This window comes from Dermochelys coriacea, chromosome 4, assembly GCF_009764565.3.
Source record: "Dermochelys coriacea isolate rDerCor1 chromosome 4, rDerCor1.pri.v4, whole genome shotgun sequence".
Classification (NCBI taxonomy): Eukaryota; Metazoa; Chordata; order Testudines; family Dermochelyidae; genus Dermochelys; species Dermochelys coriacea.
The window spans coordinates 79914332-79936192 of NC_050071.1; the positions used below are offsets into that span (position 1 = coordinate 79914332).

General features: G+C 39.4%; 1 protein-coding gene across 1 annotated transcript in view; it reads left to right on the top strand.

Annotated features, from left to right (window-relative positions):
- TENM3 (teneurin transmembrane protein 3) overlaps positions 1-21861 on the top strand; it is a 2178135-nt gene that overhangs the window by 1117966 nt on the left and 1038308 nt on the right. Inside the window, exon 9 of the mRNA XM_043513542.1 lies at positions 8664-8726. The gene's annotated coding sequence lies outside the window, so the exon portion shown is untranslated. The remainder of the gene's footprint in view (positions 1-8663; positions 8727-21861) is intronic.

Sequence of the window (21861 nt, forward strand, 5' to 3'; positions counted from 1 at the left end):
GAACATAAGAGCTGCCGCATCGGGTCAGACCAATGATCTATTTAGCTTAGTATCCTGTCTCTGACAGTGACCACTACCAGAGCTTCAGAGTCATTGAACAGAACAAGATACTTTTGGAGAGATCCAATCCATCTTTCCTTTCTTGGAATCAGAGGCTTAGGGCCACTCCAAGCATGGGGTTGCATCCCTGACCGTCTTGGCTAATAGCCATTGTAAAGTAATAGCCAAGTAAACTAGCTATGTTATTACACATTTTTTGCCTTTGGAGTAAGTAACCATTGGGATGCAGGTGAGGAACAGTGAATGTCTAAGAAAATAATAGGGGGGCAGGGAAATATCATAAAAACTTGAATTTAATCAGGAACTATGGAATATGTGGTATTTTCTACTACAAAAGAAAGATTGAAATAATGTATGGAAATCTCTACAATAATCAAAATATTCCAAATTACTGTTCTTAACTGCATTTAATTATTCTTTATCAATTATCAATTATTCTTTTATCAATACTCTTAAAGTAAGGTTAATAGAAATTATCAAAAAGTGACAGATAAAAGCTAAACACACTTTACTATTCCAGACATGATTCGAAACAGATTTTGAAATGAAAGATCTGAAATTACCAACAGCAAGTAACAGAAACAAGAAAAGCAGATCTAATTTTCACTAGATGTGCATCCTTTTCTTCCCCCCCCAACTATTTAAGCTCACTTTAAATTATTCTTCCATTAGCTCACAGCATTGCCTTCTTCCGACCCTTGCTGAGCTCACTTCAAGAGCTGCACCCAGCATGTGTCCTGTAGCTCAGAACAGGAAGCACTTTGGTACTCTGAATCATGTGGAGAAATGCGAGGTGGGAGGGAGGGGGGAAAAAATCTGCTGCGTAGGATACAGATCACTTTCCTGTATTACAGTCAACATGGAAATGAAGCACTTTGCTCACCATTATACAGGGTGGACCTGGTTCATGAGAATATTCCTTTCATGTTTGGTTACTTGTCCTGTGATAGAAAAGGAGTACTTGTGGCACCTTAGAGACTAACAAATTTATTAGAGCATAAGCTTTCGTGAGCTACAGCTCACTTCATCGGATGCATTTGGTGGAAAAAACAGAGTAGAGATTTATATACACACACACAGAGAACATGAAACAATGGGTTTATCATACACACTGTAAGGAGAGTGATCACTTAAGATAAGCCATCACCAACAGCAGGGGGGGGAAGGAGGAAAACCTTTCATGGTGACAAGCAGGTAGGCTAATTCCAGCAGTTAACAAGAATTCTTGTTAACTGCTGGAATTAGCCTACCTGCTTGTCACCATGAAAGGTTTTCCTCCTTCCCCCCCCTGCTGTTGGTGATGGCTTATCTTAAGTGATCACTCTCCTTACAGTGTGTATGATAAACCCATTGTTTCATGTTCTCTGTGTGTGTGTATATAAATCTCTACTCTGTTTTTTCCACCAAATGCATCCGATGAAGTGAGCTGTAGCTCACGAAAGCTTATGCTCTAATAAATTTGTTAGTCTCTAAGGTGCCACAAGTACTCCTTTTCTTTTTGAGAATACAGACTAACACGGCTGCTACTCTGAAACTTGTCCTGTGATATTTGTTTCATTCTTTGTGAGTTAAGAAAATTGTCCTGTTTTTGTAGGCACGTTGTGACATGTTGGTAGGATTAGAGAAGGCAGTGGTTCCCAGTCTCCCCCCACCCCTTGGGATAAACTAGCAAATAAGTGCCTCTCTGCCTTGTTTTACACCTCTGCCTCACTCCAGCTATATCATCTCTAGCGTCAGCACTAAAGCCACATCTCCAATTTTCCATGTGCTTGGCCAAGTAGCTGTGTCTGGTGCAAGGACCTGTTGGGGAGGAAACCTGATCAGATGCTTCCTCTGTTGTCCTTCTTATTCTGGTGTTTAACATGTGTCTGGTTGGCTCTCATGAAGTTAATGAGTAGCTTTTAGATAGCAGTCAGAATCACAAGATTAGGGAAAGTACTTCACAAAGCTCTATTTGCTGCTGCTCTTGCTCAGCACACTCTTGTGCATCTATAGACAAGTGTAAGTTGGAGACTGCCATGGATGTGGAGAGGACAGAGCAGGTGGGTGAGTGGATAGGGTATGGACAACATATGTATGGCAGCACTACTGCCACAATCCTGTACTTTTAAAATTAATGGGAGTTCTGTCATTGATTTCATTGGGAGCAGGATTAGGTGGTGGTGATGCCATTGGGTTTGTGCCTCCACTATAGATGTGAAGCCAGGTACCCGGCTGGTCTCTAGAGATTAAGTCAGCATGAATTATTATATACAGACGAAAATATTGATCAATTACCTGTGCCATTTGTATTGATTTAAAATATCTGGAAATAAAAATCCTAAAGGCAGACTTAAATTTTCTAGTGAGTCATCCCCAACAACCCTTGCTTAGTGATACCTACTGTTGTTACTGATGCATTAATATATATGATATCACTCCTATGATTTTAGCACACTGGTGCACAGTACAATATGGAAATGCATTGGATGGGCATGGAGGCTGATTATGCTCTCACCCTTAGAAGTGGCCCATCCAGGAGGACTTTGTCATATCAGTGAATGGGCAACGTGGCGGTGTTTGCACTGCTGTCATCCAAGCGCTCTCTTCCTGGACTAAATAGAGGACCTATTTTTCTGGGACTGTCACCTTTCATAAATAAAAATTCACCTCAAAATTTAAAATATGTATCTTTCTATACACTGTATTAATTTAAAAGAACATATCAAGACTTTCTGAAAGTGCTTTTAAGATAGAGATCATTAGATGGAGGGCACCAGAGCTGACAAATCTTTTCAGTCTTTTTGCTTCCTCCATAAGAATGTGAAGTTTTAAATGTATGCAGCTGGAAGCAGATGAAATTATAGCTCTCAGACACTTTATAATTCTGAAACAGATATGTGATTGATTGCAAGGTGGCGTAGCTGCTGGCAGTTTTTGTCGGCACATTTTGATGATACAAGTTTCTTAGGTGAACTTCAAGTACATCAGTGACACATACTATGTTTCAGACACTTTGAATGATTTCAAAGCTAATAATTTATGAGAGCTTTTGGAGCAAGTTATTAGGTTAGTCTCAGGAGAGATTTATTTTTTTAATCCTCAGTTCCTTGCTGTATGTTCTGTTTATCTCATCTCATTCTGCTAGTAAACAAATATGTACAACTTTAATGCAGTTGTCTGCTTTATAACTATGTCTCATCAGCTTACCAACGTTTCCCATTTGAAACACTTGTATTAGTGAATGGCTGTCTAGCAGACTAGAATCTGTGGGTTGGGGGGCAGAGAATAGTTCAAATGAAGTACCTCAAGTATGGTTTAATTGAGGAATAACTAAAAGGGAGAATATAAGGCCTTAATTTAGCAAGAATAAGAAAACAGGCAGCTCAGAGTGCTCATAAAAGTCTTTGAGCCTGGTTTTTCTGTTTCTTACACGTGTGTAAATCAGAACTCCAATAAAGTCAGTGTGACAGATTCACCTGTGTGTTCTGGCTTTTCTTTGCCAGAAAGCATCTAAATGTAGTGCCCTCTCTCCACCTAGTTACCTCCTTTAATGCCAATCTGCTGACAGGTCTGGGATCTTTTGGATCCTGCCACCCACTCAGCAGGGTGTATCTTCTTTCTTTTTTCCTATGAAATTATTTGGCGGCGCCTCCACCCTCCCTCGCTCCTTCCTGGCAGGGTCACCAGGGCAGCTTGGGTGGAAAATTCTAACTACAGGGTAATCCCCACTTACTTGCCAGATAATTGGAGACTTCCAAGAAATAACACAAACACATACAATATATTCAACACAGTAATTATATTAAACAGGAGACAAATACAACATAACAGGATGAAACACTATTTTTAGGGTCACTGGTGCCCACACTGAAAATACCCGTGACTTGATGTAGCAAATGTAAAATTAGTGTTCTGTTGGTATGCATACTTTTCTGGGGCCCTTGATGACCTATAACCTCAAAATTCTTCTTTGCAGTGGTTTAGCAGTGTGGCTGACTGGGTTCAGTACAGCCCAAAGGACTCACAAGTGGGAGAAGATGGTAAATCCCTCCACAGGTATAATATGCAGCAGGTTATAAAATCCTCAAATGCTTACTCCCTGGCTTGAGGACACAGTTCAGGGAATAGGGGGGTCCCCAAAACAAATTATCTGACTAACTAACTAAAAGATGGTGCACTCACAAACTCCATGAATGATCCTCAGGTTTGAAGATGACTTTGGACTCCTCAGTCACTGCAGAGGGGCTGCTCTCTGCTGGCAGGGATCCTCCTTAGGCAGGAATCAGGCTGCGTCGATCCCAGGATTTCCCCTCACCACAAGGGGTGCAGGCAGTGATGAGCTACCAGAAGCTGAAGAACCAGTTCCTTCAGTCGCTTCGGGTCTTAGGCGGCACTGAAGGACCTGCTGCCGAAGTGCCGCCGAAGGCCCGGAGTGCTGCTGGGTGAGTAAAAATTCTCAGGGGAGCTTCCCCAGCCGAGAGCTCAGGCGGGATGGAAAGGACGGTCCCGCGGGCCACAGTTTGCCCACCCCTTTAACAACCGGTTCTAAACCGGCTTCAAAATTTAACAATCAGTTTGTGAGAACTGGCTCCAGCTCACCACTGGGTGCAGGGCTCAAGGTGTAGGTTACACAACTACACTAACATCCAAACTGTAGCCTCCTAGCCCAGCTTCCAGACACACACTCCGCAGGCAGCTTCCCTGGACTAGTAGCCAGAGCAGAGCTGACCATGTGATGACTGGTCTCACCTAGAGAGCTGGAGGGCGAACTCAACCTGGCTGGGGAAGTTTCCCAGAAAACTCTACAAATTGGGAATTATCAGTGGGGAAGGAAAAACCCAGCTGAGGGATCTGCTGTCAGGTCCCTAGAGGCCTGTTCTCAGAGGGAACCCTACATGCAGGCCTGGGGCTTACCAGATCCCCACATAGTGAGTCCTGCCCTTTTCCTGGCTGGCTCCAGACTGACTCCAAAATGGCTTCTCCCCTTTTCTCAACTCCCTGGGAGGGCCTCTCACTCCCTATTGGTTGCAGGGCAGTCTCTGAGTCTGCCTTGGCTCCCTCTCCCTACCAGGGACAGTGTGCCTTCCCCTGAGCTGCCGGCAGATAGGGTCCCAGGAATCTATGTAATCTCCTTGGGGGTTACATAAAAATTCAACTCAAAGGGCCATGGTGCAGGAGGATTTCCAGATATGACATAGACCTGTTCTAGTAGTCTTTGCCCTCCTCCACGAGTCTGAACCCAGCATTGCTCCACCTGATTTAAGACTTTGGCACAGAGTAGCAACACCAGTGCAATACTGGTGTGAAAGGAGAAACAGACCTTTTAAATTCCTGCTGTAAGTAAGCTGTGAAAGTTGTACTGAATGCATTTGGAAATGCAGAACCTCCATTAATTTTTAGAGATTTAATTTACTAATCAATATACTGCACAAATGGAATAAAGCGGGTATCAGTCCATTAACAAAAGGAGTCCCATGTGCTGTATTTCAGGAGTTATGGAGCACTGTCATATGATTAAGAACATCTGAAGTTATTGAAAATTAGAATGAGCCCTCTCTTAAATGAAACATGGTGGTTGCAAAATGGTATGGTGTGATCCATCTTATTCACCTAACACTGTGCTCCTGTTATGGCATAGGTCACCTGAGTTTCTTATATATGTAAATTCAGTGCTTAATTTGTGCCAGCGCTTGCCAAGACTGAGCCCCAGCACCTCTAGGTTTGGCAGTTCCTAGCCCCAGCACCTCTGGGTTTGCCACATCAGTTATGAAAGTAAAAAAATTGCTTGAGCCCAGGCACCTCTTTCATTACAAATTAAGCATTTCATGAATTACTTTTGATAAAATGTTAAACTCTGGTAATTTTGATATTTGTTTATACTAGATAAATTTAATGTCATGGATGAAAAAAATGGCCAAAAACAAGTGAAAAAAGCAGAGAAATATTGTATATATGCCAACAGAAAATGGTGCCTAAATTGAGCCTGCAAAATTCGCTCACATACATTTCATCTCCACCAAATAGGTATGTGAGTGAGCAATGAGACATTAGATCATGCAAAGTCCATAACTGCTCAACAAACAGTTTTGCTTATGTATATTTTGGGCCAGACTGTGTCATTAAAGCTTTGGCCCACTTTGAGACAGTGTAATTATGTCATGCTCCTGGGAGAGCTCCATAAAGAGCTCTGAACATTTATTTCTCCTGAAGGATGCAATGTATCTTCCTTGAAAGAGGGGGTAACTTACCTGCTGCACCACCTTTTAGGAAAGTGAAGCTTACCCTTCTCTGCTGGCTAGTGCAGATGTGGCAGAGGGCTATGGTCCTTACTCCTTTGGTCTCCTTTAGGATGACCAGCTGATAAGAGCAATGGGTCTGTAATTGTGGCTGGATCCTGGGGGCTTTGCAGGGGAAGGGAGCGGAGGGAAGAGGGAGAAGAAGGGGAAAAACTAATTGTGCCCGTTTCCCAATTTTTGCACCTGCATAAGGGCAAGGTGCAGTCTGGTCTTTTATGAGCTCAATGTGGTTGGCCAGTTTTGAAGAACTGGCATGGAATGTCTTGAAAACAAATAACTAGAATTTGAAAGTATATCTATGCAGTATTATTTTGAACAATATTGTCTCTCCTTGCTAGTCATTCGTGGTTATTGCTTTGCACATAGGCACTCGTTCTAAAAGGGAAAAATCTGAACTAACTGCAGCTATTCAAATTCCACATGAAATATTGGTATAAAATGATACCATGCTGTGTTGTACATGCAAAATTATAATAAATCAAGAGTAAGTCTCTTTACAAAGACACATCAACAGCACAGACATACATCAACAGTCTTTCTCCCATGTCTCCTTAAGATCCCAAATATATCCAGAGTCCTGTCACAATTACACTGTAGGACAGCATAAAATAACATTTTTGAGTAGCCAAGAAGCACAGTAAAAAGAGTAGCTCTACATAAGAAGTTAGCATATCTAACACCCAGTTCTAATAAAGTCACCCTTCATATTTCTGAATTAAATGATGGAATGAGATCGATACAACTCATAGTTAGATGGCGTCAGCAATTTTATTGACAACGGAAAAATACATAAACAGAGGCTGATTAACCATGGGACACACTGTCATTGTGAACAATAATTGGATGCTTGTAATGTGATAACTTTTTATTGTCTTCAAGTTAAAGGGCAAAATTCATCCCTGTAATAACTCCATTGACATCAATGGAATTATTCCAGGGATGAATCTGGCCCAACATGTTTTGGTTCCAGGTATTCTAGAGAATTTCACACATAATAGCTAAACCTATAATTCAGTCCTTTGAACTATCTGTAGGAAGATTAATCCCACAATAAATCAAGTTTGGTAATGAACAAAGATGGATTATTGGACTATGTATGACTATTGGAGGAAGGATTATTGTGAGACATTGAGCCACTGTAGAAAATCTGAGGACAGAGAAATTGTCTAGTAGTTACAGTGAAATATGCTCATGCTTTACCTTTCCATTCCAAATAGACACCTGCTTTCTTTAATGAAGAAATGGGACCTCATTTGTTACAGTTTTAGATAGAAAGGCTTAGATCTTTATGAATGTTTTCAGACTATTTTGTTGGATACTGCTTTTTTACTTTTTTGTTTATAAGGGTGTTTATTTTTCTGGCTGGAAATGGTTTAGGATTATTTTGTTGGTAGATTTTAATCATTTACTTAGGATCCGTAGAATTCCACAGCTTTGGAAACCACAACAAAGTCAGCTTCAATTGCAGAATTTGGGGCACAGCACAGACTTAGTCCAGGATCGAGGGATAATATCTCTCTTTTTCTAGTGGCAGATCTAGGATGAGGGTTGATGTTGGTCCATTCCCATTTTGCCACAGAATTTGCAGATTTCATATTACAAATTCTGTTAGTGCCTGTTGTAGCAAAGGACTTGAAAATGCCACATGCAGGCCTAGCATATACTAGTTAACAATACAACTAAAATGCATATAAAGAGAACAAATAGTAAACAAACTAAATTTTGAAAAAGCAAACAAAAATCTGTATTGGAACTCTGTATTTTGGAAAGTTTAGATGAGAAATACACAAAGCAGTGCTTAACATGGGCTGATGCTCAGTTCTTCATAGTAATGTGTTTTGATCCTTTTTGATCACTCTAATAATATACTATGAAGCATTGCTCTGTGGGATGTAGTTAAAGCCTATTTAAGCCAAGGAAACTACTACCACTTTCCTGCAGGGAAATATCAGAACATTTTTATTTTTACCTCAATCACTCCAGAAAACTTCATGGAGAATAGTCTCTACCAGTGTGACGGGGCAATTGCTGCCTCAAATATTCCTAGAAAAAAGGAGAGAGAACTAATAGTAAGCATGGCGCTGGAGAATAATGAATAAGATAATTCAGATGTTTTGTCTATTACAAATGCAAGAAAAAAAATCCACCCTCCTCCCCCAAATAACAACAACAACAAAATCAGGCTGATTTTTCTATCACACAGGTCACAATTTTGGGTATCTCAATTGTTCTGTGTTTTGATGCACATGCAGCTGTAATTTAATGAAACTTCATGTGTAAAGCCTCCTAATTTTATTTATTTATTTATTTATTTATTTATTTTAGATTTCTGATACTTAAAAATCTGAGCGTTTTTTCCAAGAGAAGAACAACAGTTGATGCAATCTGGTAAGTGAAATGTAAACTTGGAAATAGGTTACTAATGAATGAAGTTGTAATATGAGTCTCCAGAACTTTCACATATTGGCTATTCGGAGTGAAGTTTGGTAGCAGAAGCTCAATCAATAAAATAATAATAATAATAATATCATAATAAAATACCAATTTTATTATCTGGTGGGTTAAAAATTAAAAAGTATGAAGATAAAAAAATAGAACGAACATGACTATGAATCATTAAATATCATGGTGATAAGCACTCAATACCTACAAAATATAGAACATATTTGTGATTTAGTTCTATTCTGTTCTGTACAGGCTCTTATACTACATTCATCACTGTAGCATCTGACCACGTTCCAGTAGTGCATTAAACAATGTGAATAGTATTCTCATGTGTTTGTACTCTTGTCCACAGTGGCTATCATATGCATGTGGAGGGGTATAGGATTCTGGTTACATTCACATATTGCCACATTATGAGTCTTTACCTGACTACATTCTACTGCTGTGAATTGTCTGTGAATATGTCCCTTAGGCAGCTTTGAAATCTCAGTCCCTGAACCTAGGGTTGACAACAACCACCTGAAGTATTTTTAAAACTGCTAAAATCTGTCTACACTAGTGTTTTAAAAATGTGTTAGTTAAAACATGCTAGCTAATGCTTTTTTAAACATGACCTGTTTTCCTAGACTAGATGTGACCAATGGTATTTTTACTCCTTTTGACCCAAGCAGTTAGTTGTATTTGGGGACCTGTGGCTTGTTTCTATTAGGAGGAGAAATTGATGGTGGAGTCTGGTAGCTTTGATATAATCCATTTTATTCACAAAGAATGTACAGGGAAAAGTCCTGTTTCCCTGAACACAGGAAAAACCAAACAGCAGGAAATAGTTTTCCTTCACAGTTCCAAGCCTGCTAAAAACAATACCCCACCAAACCCCCTCTGCCCACATAGTTCAAATTCCTGAGCAGCCTCACATGTGCCTTTGTTCTTGTAATTGACATTTGCATACATTTGGGATGAAGGCTGCTTTGATAAAGAAGCTTAACTATTTCTTACAGCAATCTTAAATGAATGGACGTGATTAGCCAGCCTCAAAGAATTACCCAGCCTCAATCCAGCTCATAAATATATCTTCACACACCACTGAGCTGTTATCCAAAATAGATTACAAGATATGTAGGTTAGGACTGTGTCTTACTCTCCATTTTGTAAAGATCTGTGTACACTTATGGTGTTATATTTATGTAAACAATAATATTTCATAGTTGTACAGAGAACTACCAATTTTCCTCCCTGTGTTCCTCTTTAGGGTCAGTCACAGACAGCTAACATATATTTAAAGGTGTTAATCCCCATATACACTAGTGTGTAAAAAAAATCTATATCAGTTACAATGTGTTAACTGACATTTTTATTTAAACATGACCTATTATTTAAATGTGACCTCCTGAGGTCCCTTCCAACTCTGATATTCTATGATTCCATGATTCTATTTTCCTGCTCTAGACATGATCATTGATGACTAACACATGGAAGAAATGGGATTTAAAGAAGGGTTTTTAAAACGGAAGAGAAGGTTCTATATAGAGTGGAAATTTTCCAGTCTTAGAGGGCACCATGAAAAGAAGGTGTAAACCCGAGAGATACTAAAAGGGAACAGTAAGGACAGATGTTTGGGAGGCGCATAGGGAGAAGAGGTAAACTGGGAAGAAATGAGAGCAGAGATTGTGATGGCAAAATTGCACAGTGCATTGACAATGAGAATGAATTCTTTGTATTTGATGCTTTAACAAGAGGAAGCGAATGAATGAATGATACGATGTGGTTTGAGTGGCAGAAGAGGAAGGTTACTTGAAAGCCAGTAATTTGGATAGAGTGGAAAGAGAAGAGGTGAGATATGGGGAGTACAGAGAAGAGGCAGTTTCAGAAACCAAGGCAAGACACAAACAAGATATGGGCAACATTATGGATACATTTTTATTTTTTTTATTAAAAGTGGCAGAATTTAGTCAGAGCTAGGCTATAAGAAGAAGGAGAGAGGGGTTGAAAAGGACACTGGGGTTACAAGCCTGAGAGGTGGCTAAAATACTGTTGTTTTCTACAGGCATGGACAAGGGAGAAAGTGAAAACAGATTATGAGGAAAGCTGGGTTATTCTGGGACAAATGCTTCTCTGATGTAACTGCATTGATTTTGGTGGAGTTACACTAGAGATTAATTTGCTGAAAAGACTTCTTGACTGATTTAGTTCAGGTCCATGCTTCAAGCTGAAAGAGGTTTTATTTTTTCTCCCCTTTCTTAAATTTATCAAATCTTTCCCTAGGCATATAGTGACATGGTCATTAAGGTGTACTGTTCTGATCTTTGACCACCGTATTATCGGCAACTAGCTTATTCCTAGTATCTACTACAATAACTTCATTCATTTCAACTGCAGGCCATTGCCCATCTCTCAACATCGATGTCCAGTGTGAATTGATCTTTTTCTTTCTTCATGTATTTATAGTATTATGTGCTGTTTGTGCCCTTAGTTTCTTTAGCAAAATATATATTACTTTACCTTCTCTCTCCTGATATATAATTTTCTCAAGACCTTGTATCATTGTAGTTGTTTTTCCTTGATCTCTCCCTGTTTAGTATATTTTTTGAATGTGTGGAGGCTAGATCTGCACATAGTATTCTAAATGGAATCAAGCCATTGTGAGAGATTCTGTGTGTGTACATCCTACAGTGGGATTATCATATTCTGCTCTGGAAGAGGTTGGGGAACAGTGTGGAAGTAAGAAGAGCAGAAGAAGAGCAACCCCTAAGTGCTGGAGGGCTCTTTTCCTTTCCTATCCACAAGGATAAAGGGCTGTACTTCAGCCCCCAAAGATTGCATATGGCAATGCTAGAAGTTTGCCACACAATGTGCAAATGCTTGGCTTCCCCTACAATGGATCCTGGCACCTTGACCCCACTCCATACACACGTCTCATATGCAATTGTTAAGGGCGCTGTGGACTCTCTGCACATGGGAGAAGAAAGAAAAATGACTTTGGATCAAAATATAACATCTTGAAATTCCTTATCATAAATCTGCTTTCTTAATGGCCTGACCATGCCCCCAAGTTGTTCAGATTCAATTCTGTGTTTTTCTGCCTTCTGTATTTGTTGTCTCCCTTAGCTTTTTGTCATCTCCAAATTTGATCAGTTTCAAGTTATCAAGTCACTAAGAGATAGTTTTTATAATACTGGCCCCATTATTGATATCCATGGGACCTGACTTGATATCATCTGCTATTCTGATGTGACACCATTGTAAATAAGAAGTTCATTCCTTTCTGTCACCCCATTATTACTCACCTTGTAATGTTGTTATCTAGAAAATGCTGCTACATTTAGTTATCTGGACTTGGTCTCTCTGAACCCTGGGCACCAAATGCCATGAATGTTGTGGAAATGGTATGCTGGCTCAACGCATCATGAAAAGATCCTTAATGACTAAAATATCCAGCAGCATGGCTTTACATCTCATTCAGAAAGCTGCAGTGTGCCCTCAAGCACCAAGCTGTCATGGTGACAGTGATGTAGAAGGAGGAGTGCCATTAAATAACTTGCTAAGACCACTTAATACTGCACCTGGGTTTTCCGTGAAGTTTTCCCATTCAAGTGCTGAGCTGTCCCTACTCGATTTAATTTATGAGAACTGAAAGTGCCGCAGCCTAATCTGATACTAAGATATATGAGCAGTAATTTTACTTCAAAGACAATTGATATCCAACAAGCTAAAAGCCACGTTGAAACAATGTCCAAACTTCTTATGACAGTATTGGAGAAGTAACATGGGAATAAATACAGCGTTAGGAAATTATTTTAAAAAGAAGGTAGCATAAGGGAGGGTTCAGTTAATGATTTTCTACCCATAGCATATAAACTTTGCCCAGTGTTTTAGGGTTGCATAGTTCTGCTCCATGTTTATTATATTGTGAAGTTTTTGTCTGACAGAAAACATTCACAATGGAAATTTTAAACAATTGAGAAATGTGTTGAAGGTATTTCATAAAAAGACAATATGATGAAAAGAATGCAAGGCCCCATAGAAACTGACAGAGTAATTAAAACATCAAAAACAGACTGAACTTCAGAACTGAAGTGATTATAGTCATGTATCAGGACTTTCAAGGCATGGCTGAGGGCCTGGAGGCAATGAGTGCTACAGCTCTTAATCCTAGAGTCTATTCTGATGCCACAAGTTTACTAGTTTAGATAAAAACCCTATTAATTTGTCTCTGTTTAGTGGTTTTCAAGGTTGTGCTATAGTTGGTAAATGCCATCCTTCAATGACTTTTTGCAGAGTTGACTTGGATGCTTTTTGCACAATTAAGAAAGTTCAGGTTTTGAAACAGTGTATGGGAGAAATCTGTATGGAAGATCAGTTCCATGAATACTTCATAACAGCAACAGACAAATATAAAAGTCTTTATCTGGATATGGAATATAGGACTGCAGTGCCAAAAATATGTCAAGAAACTCTATAGTGAAGGCAGAACAATAGAAATGTGTAGAGTTGGACTCGCAGAAGATGAAATGAACAGATGATCTGTCAAAGAATTGATCATTATACAACAGAATTTGACAACACATTCGGTCAAGACATTTGTGAGGTTCTTCCACAAACCAGTTTTCCCTTAATCTCTGGCTAGTGTCTGCTTTTTCACTGACCACAACTTTGTTGTTGTTTTAAAAAAAAAAAGAAGAGGAGGAAAATGTTGGGATTAGATTGAATTAAAAATGAATCTTGGTCTATTTTTTAATAAAGTAGATCCTTTCAACTTTACTTTTAGGTAATTTGGGTTCTGTTTACCTGTCAGTACTTCCTCCTGCTGCTGAGTTAACCAAAGATGTCATAAACTGAGCAGAAGCTTCTCTTCCTAAAAAAAACAGAAGAAAAGGTCAAAATTAGACAAGGGCATGTAACTGACCAGTTGGTCAATAAATCATTCGGAATCTTAGTGATATGGAATCTGTTGAGTGGAAAATCCCTTTTTATTACAAGTCGGAATAAAGCTGTACTTTCGCATTGAACAAGAAACAATAGAGCTGTTGCTTGAAAAGAAAAGTTGAAAAAACTTCATAGGTATGGGTGCCAAATAAATGTATCAGAATGGATCCATGTAGAATAATTTTGTATGCTTTATCATAAACAATACTGTCCCTTTACAATAGGGGCAATTAAAAATCTGTTGACCGAGGTTTACCGCAAAACAGTATTCCAATAAAATTCAAATTTTAAATAAGTGATAGCTCAGTTACTACTTTAACTGTTGGTGAATGTTGACTTTTTAATGGCAGCCAGTGATTAATAATGACTTTCATTTGAAGATCTCAAAGTGCTTCATAAACCCATAATGGTTCTTTAAACTCTATAGTAAATAAAAAGTTGATTACTGAATTGGTGTCTGAAGATCCCCCAGCCACATTTACCTTTATTTTTAAGGTTTATATATTTAACTCATTATTTTCAAAAATTGTTAACCCAAGTTCTTCTTTGAGTAGATGAAGCTGCGTATTCCATGTAGGTGTGTGTGTGCCCAGCGTACTGGAGTCAAAGAACTTTGCCTAGCAGTACCCACAGGGGCAGCTCTCACGCCCTGCAACCCCTCCCCTGCTCATATATGAATGGCACTGTCTCAACCCCCTCAGTTCCTTTTCACCACCCATTGCTAGAGTCAGAGTTCTGTGTGGTGGTGTCATTGAGAAAATTTTTCTTGTATGTAGTTAGTAGTACTTAGGCTAAGTTTAGTGTTAGTACAATAGTAGATGGGCTGCCCTGGGTGGTTCAGCCTTGTCTGTCATGTGGTGGGGGGCATACCCAACAGCAGCCCTCACATGAGATGCTTGTTGTGTCTTGGTGAAGAACACGTTAAAGAGTCGTATTCCATGTGCAAGTCATTCACAAAAAAGACTCAGGTGGCAAGAGATTTGCAGCTGAAACATCATATATTGGAGCAGACCATGAGGTTTGCTTCAGCACCAAGGTTTTTGTCTGATCAGCAGTCACCTTCAGATCTAGAAAGTGATGCTGCTCTGCGCTTAGGCTCTGGCATTTCCCCCAAGAGGAAAAAGAGATTTTTCTCCCTCTTCTGGTACAGTGAGGAAGGTCTCGTAAAACAAATCAGGACTATTCCAGTGCTGGGGAAAACTCCTCCTCATCTTCTAAAAAGATGCCGATTGTCACCATAACCCTTCTGGCTCACAGCATGTCCCAGGTCTGTCTAACTGCTCACCGGTAACCTTCCAAGAGCAATGACAGCCTGTGTTGTCAACTCTGGTTCTGGCCATGGGGCATCCATTGAGTCCGGTATGAATAATGTTGGCACCAGTATTACCCCAAGAACCTATTCAGGGGTCCCAGAGTAGTCCTCCTGTTGCTTACTTCCAGGTTCCCCAAATGTTAGCCTATTAATCTGTTCCTGCAAGATGAAAGGAGGGAGCCCACCCTAGAGAAATTGCCAGGGTTTACCAAAGATCTAAGTGGAATATATGATTGCATTTACTCAAAGAAGAAAAACAGTTACCTACCTGTAACTCTTGTTCTTGGAGGTGTGATGCAGAGATGTATTCCATGACCTATACTCCATCCCCTCTGCATGAGAGTCTGTACTTCTGATATTAGGTGCAAAGGAACCGAGGGGGCTGAGGCAGCATATGGTCAGGGGAAGAGCTAGGGATGCAGGGCAGGAGCACCATCCCTATGGGTGTTGCTAGGCAAAGTTCTCTGGCTCTGGTACACTAGATGCGCACACACCTAAGTGGAGTACACATCTGCATCACATCTCGAAGAACAGTTACAGGTAGGTATATTTTTTAGCATACACGCCCGCCCCATCTCTGCTGCATTCTCCATGCACCTAGTAATCTCACTGTACTGACTTAGATATTGAGCAAGATTTGACTGACATCCTAAATGTTGACAGAGTGCTCTAAGAATTTGCAGTAAATGGAAATTGCCCTTTAAAGTTTGGATATTAACTTTACATTATAGTCATTTCATATATAATGCTGGGGTGGCATTATACAATATTTTTGTTGGGTATGTAATCGTAAACCACATTTGGATAAAATGTAGGTAGTAATATTTTTACTATTTGAAATACTTATTTTTATTTTCTGTTTATAAGGTCCTGTGTCACAATATGAACAGTCAGTATGTTGAGAGTCTCAACAAGCTGATTGAATTAACATCATTAAAGAATTAAAACAAGATTCTTGTTGAAAATATCCCCTGTGAAACAGGCAGAGAACTGTCCTGTTACATAAAACTCCCAATTCAGCAGAGAGTACACATAATATGGAACAGTTCCAGTGCTGCTGGCTATGTTTTTATGCTGGAATTAAGGGACACAAAGATAGAGAAGGAAACATTAAATCGGTGTTCTGATTTGATGAACATACTTACACTAAAAATCCTGTTGTGAGGATGACATTCTTGACATTTATACCTCTCTTTCAGAGACGGTTCGGATAATGTCGCAGGGGTGGAAAGGTTCCCTAGCAAAGGCACCCACCAAACCAGAGAAATATTAAAAAACTTACAGGCTTCACAGTGCACATTTCAATAGGGGGCTGCAAAGCAACAGCACATCATTACTGAACAACCAGGCCATCTCATCTAGGGGCACTTCACTAAGAGCTTTCTTCAATCCATGTGAAACTAACACAAGATACAGTGCCGTATGATGTGGAATTAGAGCTGCTTCAGCATAGTCCTTTTGAAGCACAGGATTAAGCATCAGAAAACTTGGGTTCTAGTCTCATCTCTGAATGTCTTGTGCATGCTGTGTGGTACTTGATGCTAAAATGATGCACAGCAGTAGGAGAAAGGGAAACAGGGATGTTATATCTATCAGGGACAATATAAATAAGAAAAAATTCTTAGGAAAATAAAATAAGTCATGTCTGAGTATCATCCCTTTTAGTTTCAGAGTAGCAGCCGTGTTAGTCTGTATTCGCAAAAAGAAAAGGAGTACTAGTGGCACCTTAGAGACTAACAAATTTATTTAAGCATAAGCTTTCGTAAGCTACAACTCACTTCATCGGATGCATTCGGTGGAAAATACAGTGTGGAGATTTATATACACACACAGAGAACATGAAGCAATGGGTTTTATCTACATAGCCAGACAATCCTGTCAAAAAGGAATCAAAAAGGCTGAGAAAGGAGGTGCTGTCGTCATCATGAATAGGTCGGAATATGAACAAGGCAGCTCTCCAACACCACTGTCTACAAGCCATTACCCTCTGATCCCACTGAGGGTTACCAAAAGAAACTACACCATTTGCTCAAGAAACTCCCTGAAAAAGCACAAGAACAAATCTGCACAGACACACCCCTGGAACCCTGATCTGGGGTATTCTAACTGCTACCCAAGATCCATAAACCTGGAAATCCTGGACGCCCCATCATCTCGGGCATTGGCACCCTGACAGCAGGATTGTCTGGCTATGTAGACTCCCTCCTCAGGCCCTACACTACCAGCACTTCCACCTATCTTCGAGACACCACTGACTTCCTGAGGAAACTACAATTCATCGGTGATCTTCCTAAAAACACCATCCTAGCCATATGGATGTAGAAGACCTCTACACCAACATTCCACACAAAGATGGACTACAAGCCGTCAGGAACAGTATCCCCGATAATGTCACGGCTAACCTGGTGGCTGAACTTTGTGACTTTGTCCTCACCCATAACTATTTCACATTTGGGGACAATGTATACCTTCAAATCAGCGGCACTGCGATGGGTTCCCGCATGGCCCCACAGTATGCCATCATTTTTATGGCTGACTTAGAACAACGCTTCCTCAGCTCTCGTCCCCTAATGCTCCTACTCTACTTGCGCTACACTGATGACATCTTCATCATCTGGACCCATGGAAAAGAAGCCCTTGAGGAATTCCACCATGATTTCAACAATTTCCATCCAACCATCAACCTCAGCCAGGACCAGTCCACACAAGAGATCCACTTCCTGGACACTACGGTGCTAATAAGCGATGGTCACATAAACACCACCCTATATCGGAAACCTACTGACCGCTATTCCTACCTACATGCCTCTAGCTTTCATCCAGATCATACCACACGATCTATTGTCTACAGCCAAGCTCTACGATATAACCACATTGCTCCAACCCCTCAGACAGAGACAAACACCTACAAGATCTCTATCGTGCATTCTTACAACTACAATATCCACCTGCTGAAGTGAAGAAACAGATTGACAGAGCCAGAAGAGGACCCAGAAGTCACCTACTACAGGACAGGCTCAACAAAGAAAATAACAGAACGCCACTAGCCATCACCTTCAGCCCCCAACTAAAACCTCTCCAACATATTATCAAGGATCTACAATCTATCCTGAAAGACGACCCATCACTCTCACAGATCTTGGGAGACAGGCCAGTCCTTGCTTACAGACAGCCACCCAACCTGAAGCAAATACTCACCAGGAACCACACACTGCACAACACTAACCCAGGAACCTATCCTTGCAACAAAGCCCGTTGCCAACTCTGTCCACATGTTTATTCAGGGAACACCATCATAGGGCCTAATCACATCAGCCACACTATCAGAGGCTCGTTCACCTGCGCATCTACCAGTGTGATATATGCCATCATGTGCCAGCAATGCCCCTCTGCCATGTACATTGGCCAAACTGGACAGTCTCTACGTAAAAGAATGAATAGACACAAATCAGACGTCAAGAATTATAACATTCAAAAACCAGTTGGAGAACACTTCAATCTCTCTGGTCACTCGATCACAGACCTAAGAGTGGCTATCCTTCAACAAAAAAGCTTCAAAAACAGACTCCAACGAGAGACTGCTGAATTGGAATTAATTTGCAAACTGGATACAATTAACTTAGGCTTGAATAGAGACTGGGAATGGATGAGTCATTACACAAAGTAAAACTATTTCCCCATGGTATTTCTCCCTCCCATCCCACCCCACCCCCCACTGTTCCTCTGATATTCTTGTTAACTGCTGGAATTAGCCTACCTTGCTTGTCACCATGAAAGGTTTTCCTCCTTTCCCCCCCCTGCTGCTGGTGATGGCTTATCTTAAGTGATCACTCTCCTTACAGTAAAGGAGTACTTGTGGCACCTTAGAGACTAACAAATTTATTAGAGCATAAGCTTTCGTGAGCTACAGCTCACTTCATCGGATGCATCCTTACAGTGTGTATGATAAACCCATTGTTTCATGTTCTCTGTGTGTGTGTATATAAATCTCGCTTCTGTTTTTTCCACCAAATGCATCCGATGAAGTGAGCTGTAGCTCACGAAAGCTTATGCTCTAATAAATTTGTTAGTCTCTAAGGTGCCACAAGTACTCCTTTTCTTTTTAAGAATAAACATATTAAAAGAAATGGAAAAACTTACTGCATAGAGAAATAGACTAACTGGAAAATGAAAAGCCTTTTAAAATGTTGAGTAGAAGAAGATAAAATGTAATTCTTAGCATGAAATATAGAGTAGGGAATTCAGACTAAAGTAATGCAGGTTTGGAAAAGTAAATATTTCCCCTTAAAATGCAGGAAGAATGTGGTCATGTGTATCAGATAAAATGTCATTAAAATATAGTTAGTTGATTTCCAACGGAAATGTTAATATGATGGAAAGTTTAATCTCTGTAGTCACATACATTAGAGATAATTTACATTTTATCAAGAACTTAGTGTATTTTAATCCTATCTTCCAAAGAATATGAATCCCTCCCACATACTTATCATGCACAAATAGCATACTCTCCACTGCATTCGGGCATCAATAATTCATGACCTTTCCGATTTACATTTATTTGGTGTTTATTTTATTTTATTTTATTTTATTTTATTTTTGTTAAAATGTTAAGGGTGGTGGAAAGTTGATATTTAACCACCTTTTTCACGTTCAAAAGAGCATAAAGCTATAGTAATATTGTTAGCGTAAGTTATAGACCTTTGGAAAAATGATCAGTGAGGCATATCTAGATCTCAGCTGTTCCATATTTTGTTCTCACCTTTGTTTGCTGCTAGAGAAAGCTAATAGTAGGCTACTCTTCTATTTTTGTATTTAAAATAGAAAACAAACAAACTCTCAAAATCTAACACCACATCTATCTAGTGAGGATCTAGTGATTGACTAACCTAACGGGCAATCTCAAATATTGAATACTTGTCACTGCAAAGTGTGCCTTGAAATTTTACGACAACAAGATTTCTCGAGATTCCAGGTGCTGCCTGTCTCTAGTTGGAGAACAATTTTCTCACGATATTTTGATAGTTGCACTTTTAATCTCAGCTATAAGTGCTGAAGCCCAGAAAAAAAGATAAATGCGAAGGAGGAAGTAGAGGAATAGCTGTGTCTCTACAGTGAATCAAACCAAAACACCTCTAAACTTTGGCATGTTTGAAATCCAGTTTCTGATTAATCCTTTCTCTAACAATGTTAATTTGGTTTCTTTTCACAAATATTTGCCAAGTGTTTCATTTATCCCTCCTAGAAGTACCAAATTAATTGATTCTTAAAGGAAAAATTTCAAAGGCAAGCAAGTTCTGGATTTTTAATTTATCACTGTGTATTGTACATAGAGAAATACCTTTAATTTCTGAATCTGGTAAACAAACACAACAAAAAGAGTATAAACTTAATAAAAACATCCCTGATTCTAAGAGAGGCCAAAGCCTGCAACTTCCAATGAAATTGTGGTTTTCTGCACCTTTCAGAATTGGGTCTAAAGATACAACTTTTCAAAAATCTTGCACCCTTTTACCTGAACTGAATATATATCTAATTTAGCTAATTTGCAGTAGGTATTCTCTTTACAATAATCTTTTTATTCCATTTTCAGTTCAGATGCTGACAGAGCAAAATAACAACATGCTGTCATCCAACTTTTTTCTCCCTAGATCTGGTACAGTATGTCATTGATTTGACAAAATAATTATTAACGCTTTCAGTCGGAATTTTAAATTGATATGTCTATTTTTCTGGACAAAGGATAGATTATTAGTATCACTGGAGAAGTAGAGTAGCTACCCTCTCCTATTGTTAAGAATACCAATCTTCTTCATAAATACTATCCCTTGTCACAGCTGAATGCAAATAAAACACTGAGTTATACTGTATTATGGGTGGAAATGCCAAAATCAATGAATCCTTTTATTCACAAACATATTTTTCACCTCTTCTAATTTCCAAAATGGAAAAAAAAATCTTCATGTTGGAATTTCACATTCATTAGTCTCAGCCCAATTGTGAATTATTTTGGAAAGTTTGAAGAAAACAAGTGAAGTCATTTTTAAATTATTGTGCGGTGAAAAATTTACATTTCAGTTTTGTAGAAGTGTTGTGACCTTTTTTTGCTCTCCCATAACTCAAAAACAGCATGGTGTTAAGAGTTCAAACTTGTCATGCAGTTAATCCTTGATGAGAACAAGTGCATGTGACATGTCTGAAAATACTTGGTTTAGAAATAAAAAAGTTACCACTCTTCCCATTTTGTTAATTCTTTCGGCTTCACCCGTTTATAGTGGAGGTTTTTCCAGGTGTCTGCAAATGGTATCCACACCAGGCACTGGCACATCTCCTAATGGTCATCAGCAAGTCTGATGTTCTTTCTTGCTACTGGCTTTACATTCAGAAAGGAAAAAGGAATCAGGAAAAGGTGTATATTTTTTATGTTGTATCATTTGCCAAATAATATGTTAGTCAAATTGCTTGCTATTTTGGTTCACATTTCACACATGGAAATATATGTTAATTATAACTTACCTATATAGTTATCTCCTTGATGAAGACTTGCCTCTAATCAAATCATGTTTTGTACCACCAGCAGAAATCATCTTGAGGCTCCAGAATCTCTTCCAGAAAGTAGGACTTTGCAAAAGTTTGATGAGGTCTTTGAACCCACCTTCACTGAGACTGGGTTTAAGGATCTAGTGGGACCAAGTATGTCAGCCCCATATATCTCTAATGCTCATCATTTTGAAGGGATATCACTCATTTTAGTCCCAACATTACATATGTGCCACACAAATAAGGGGTCCCCTCATTTTTATTGTTTAAAAAATTACAACTATGTAATCATGGAGTCAGAGAACA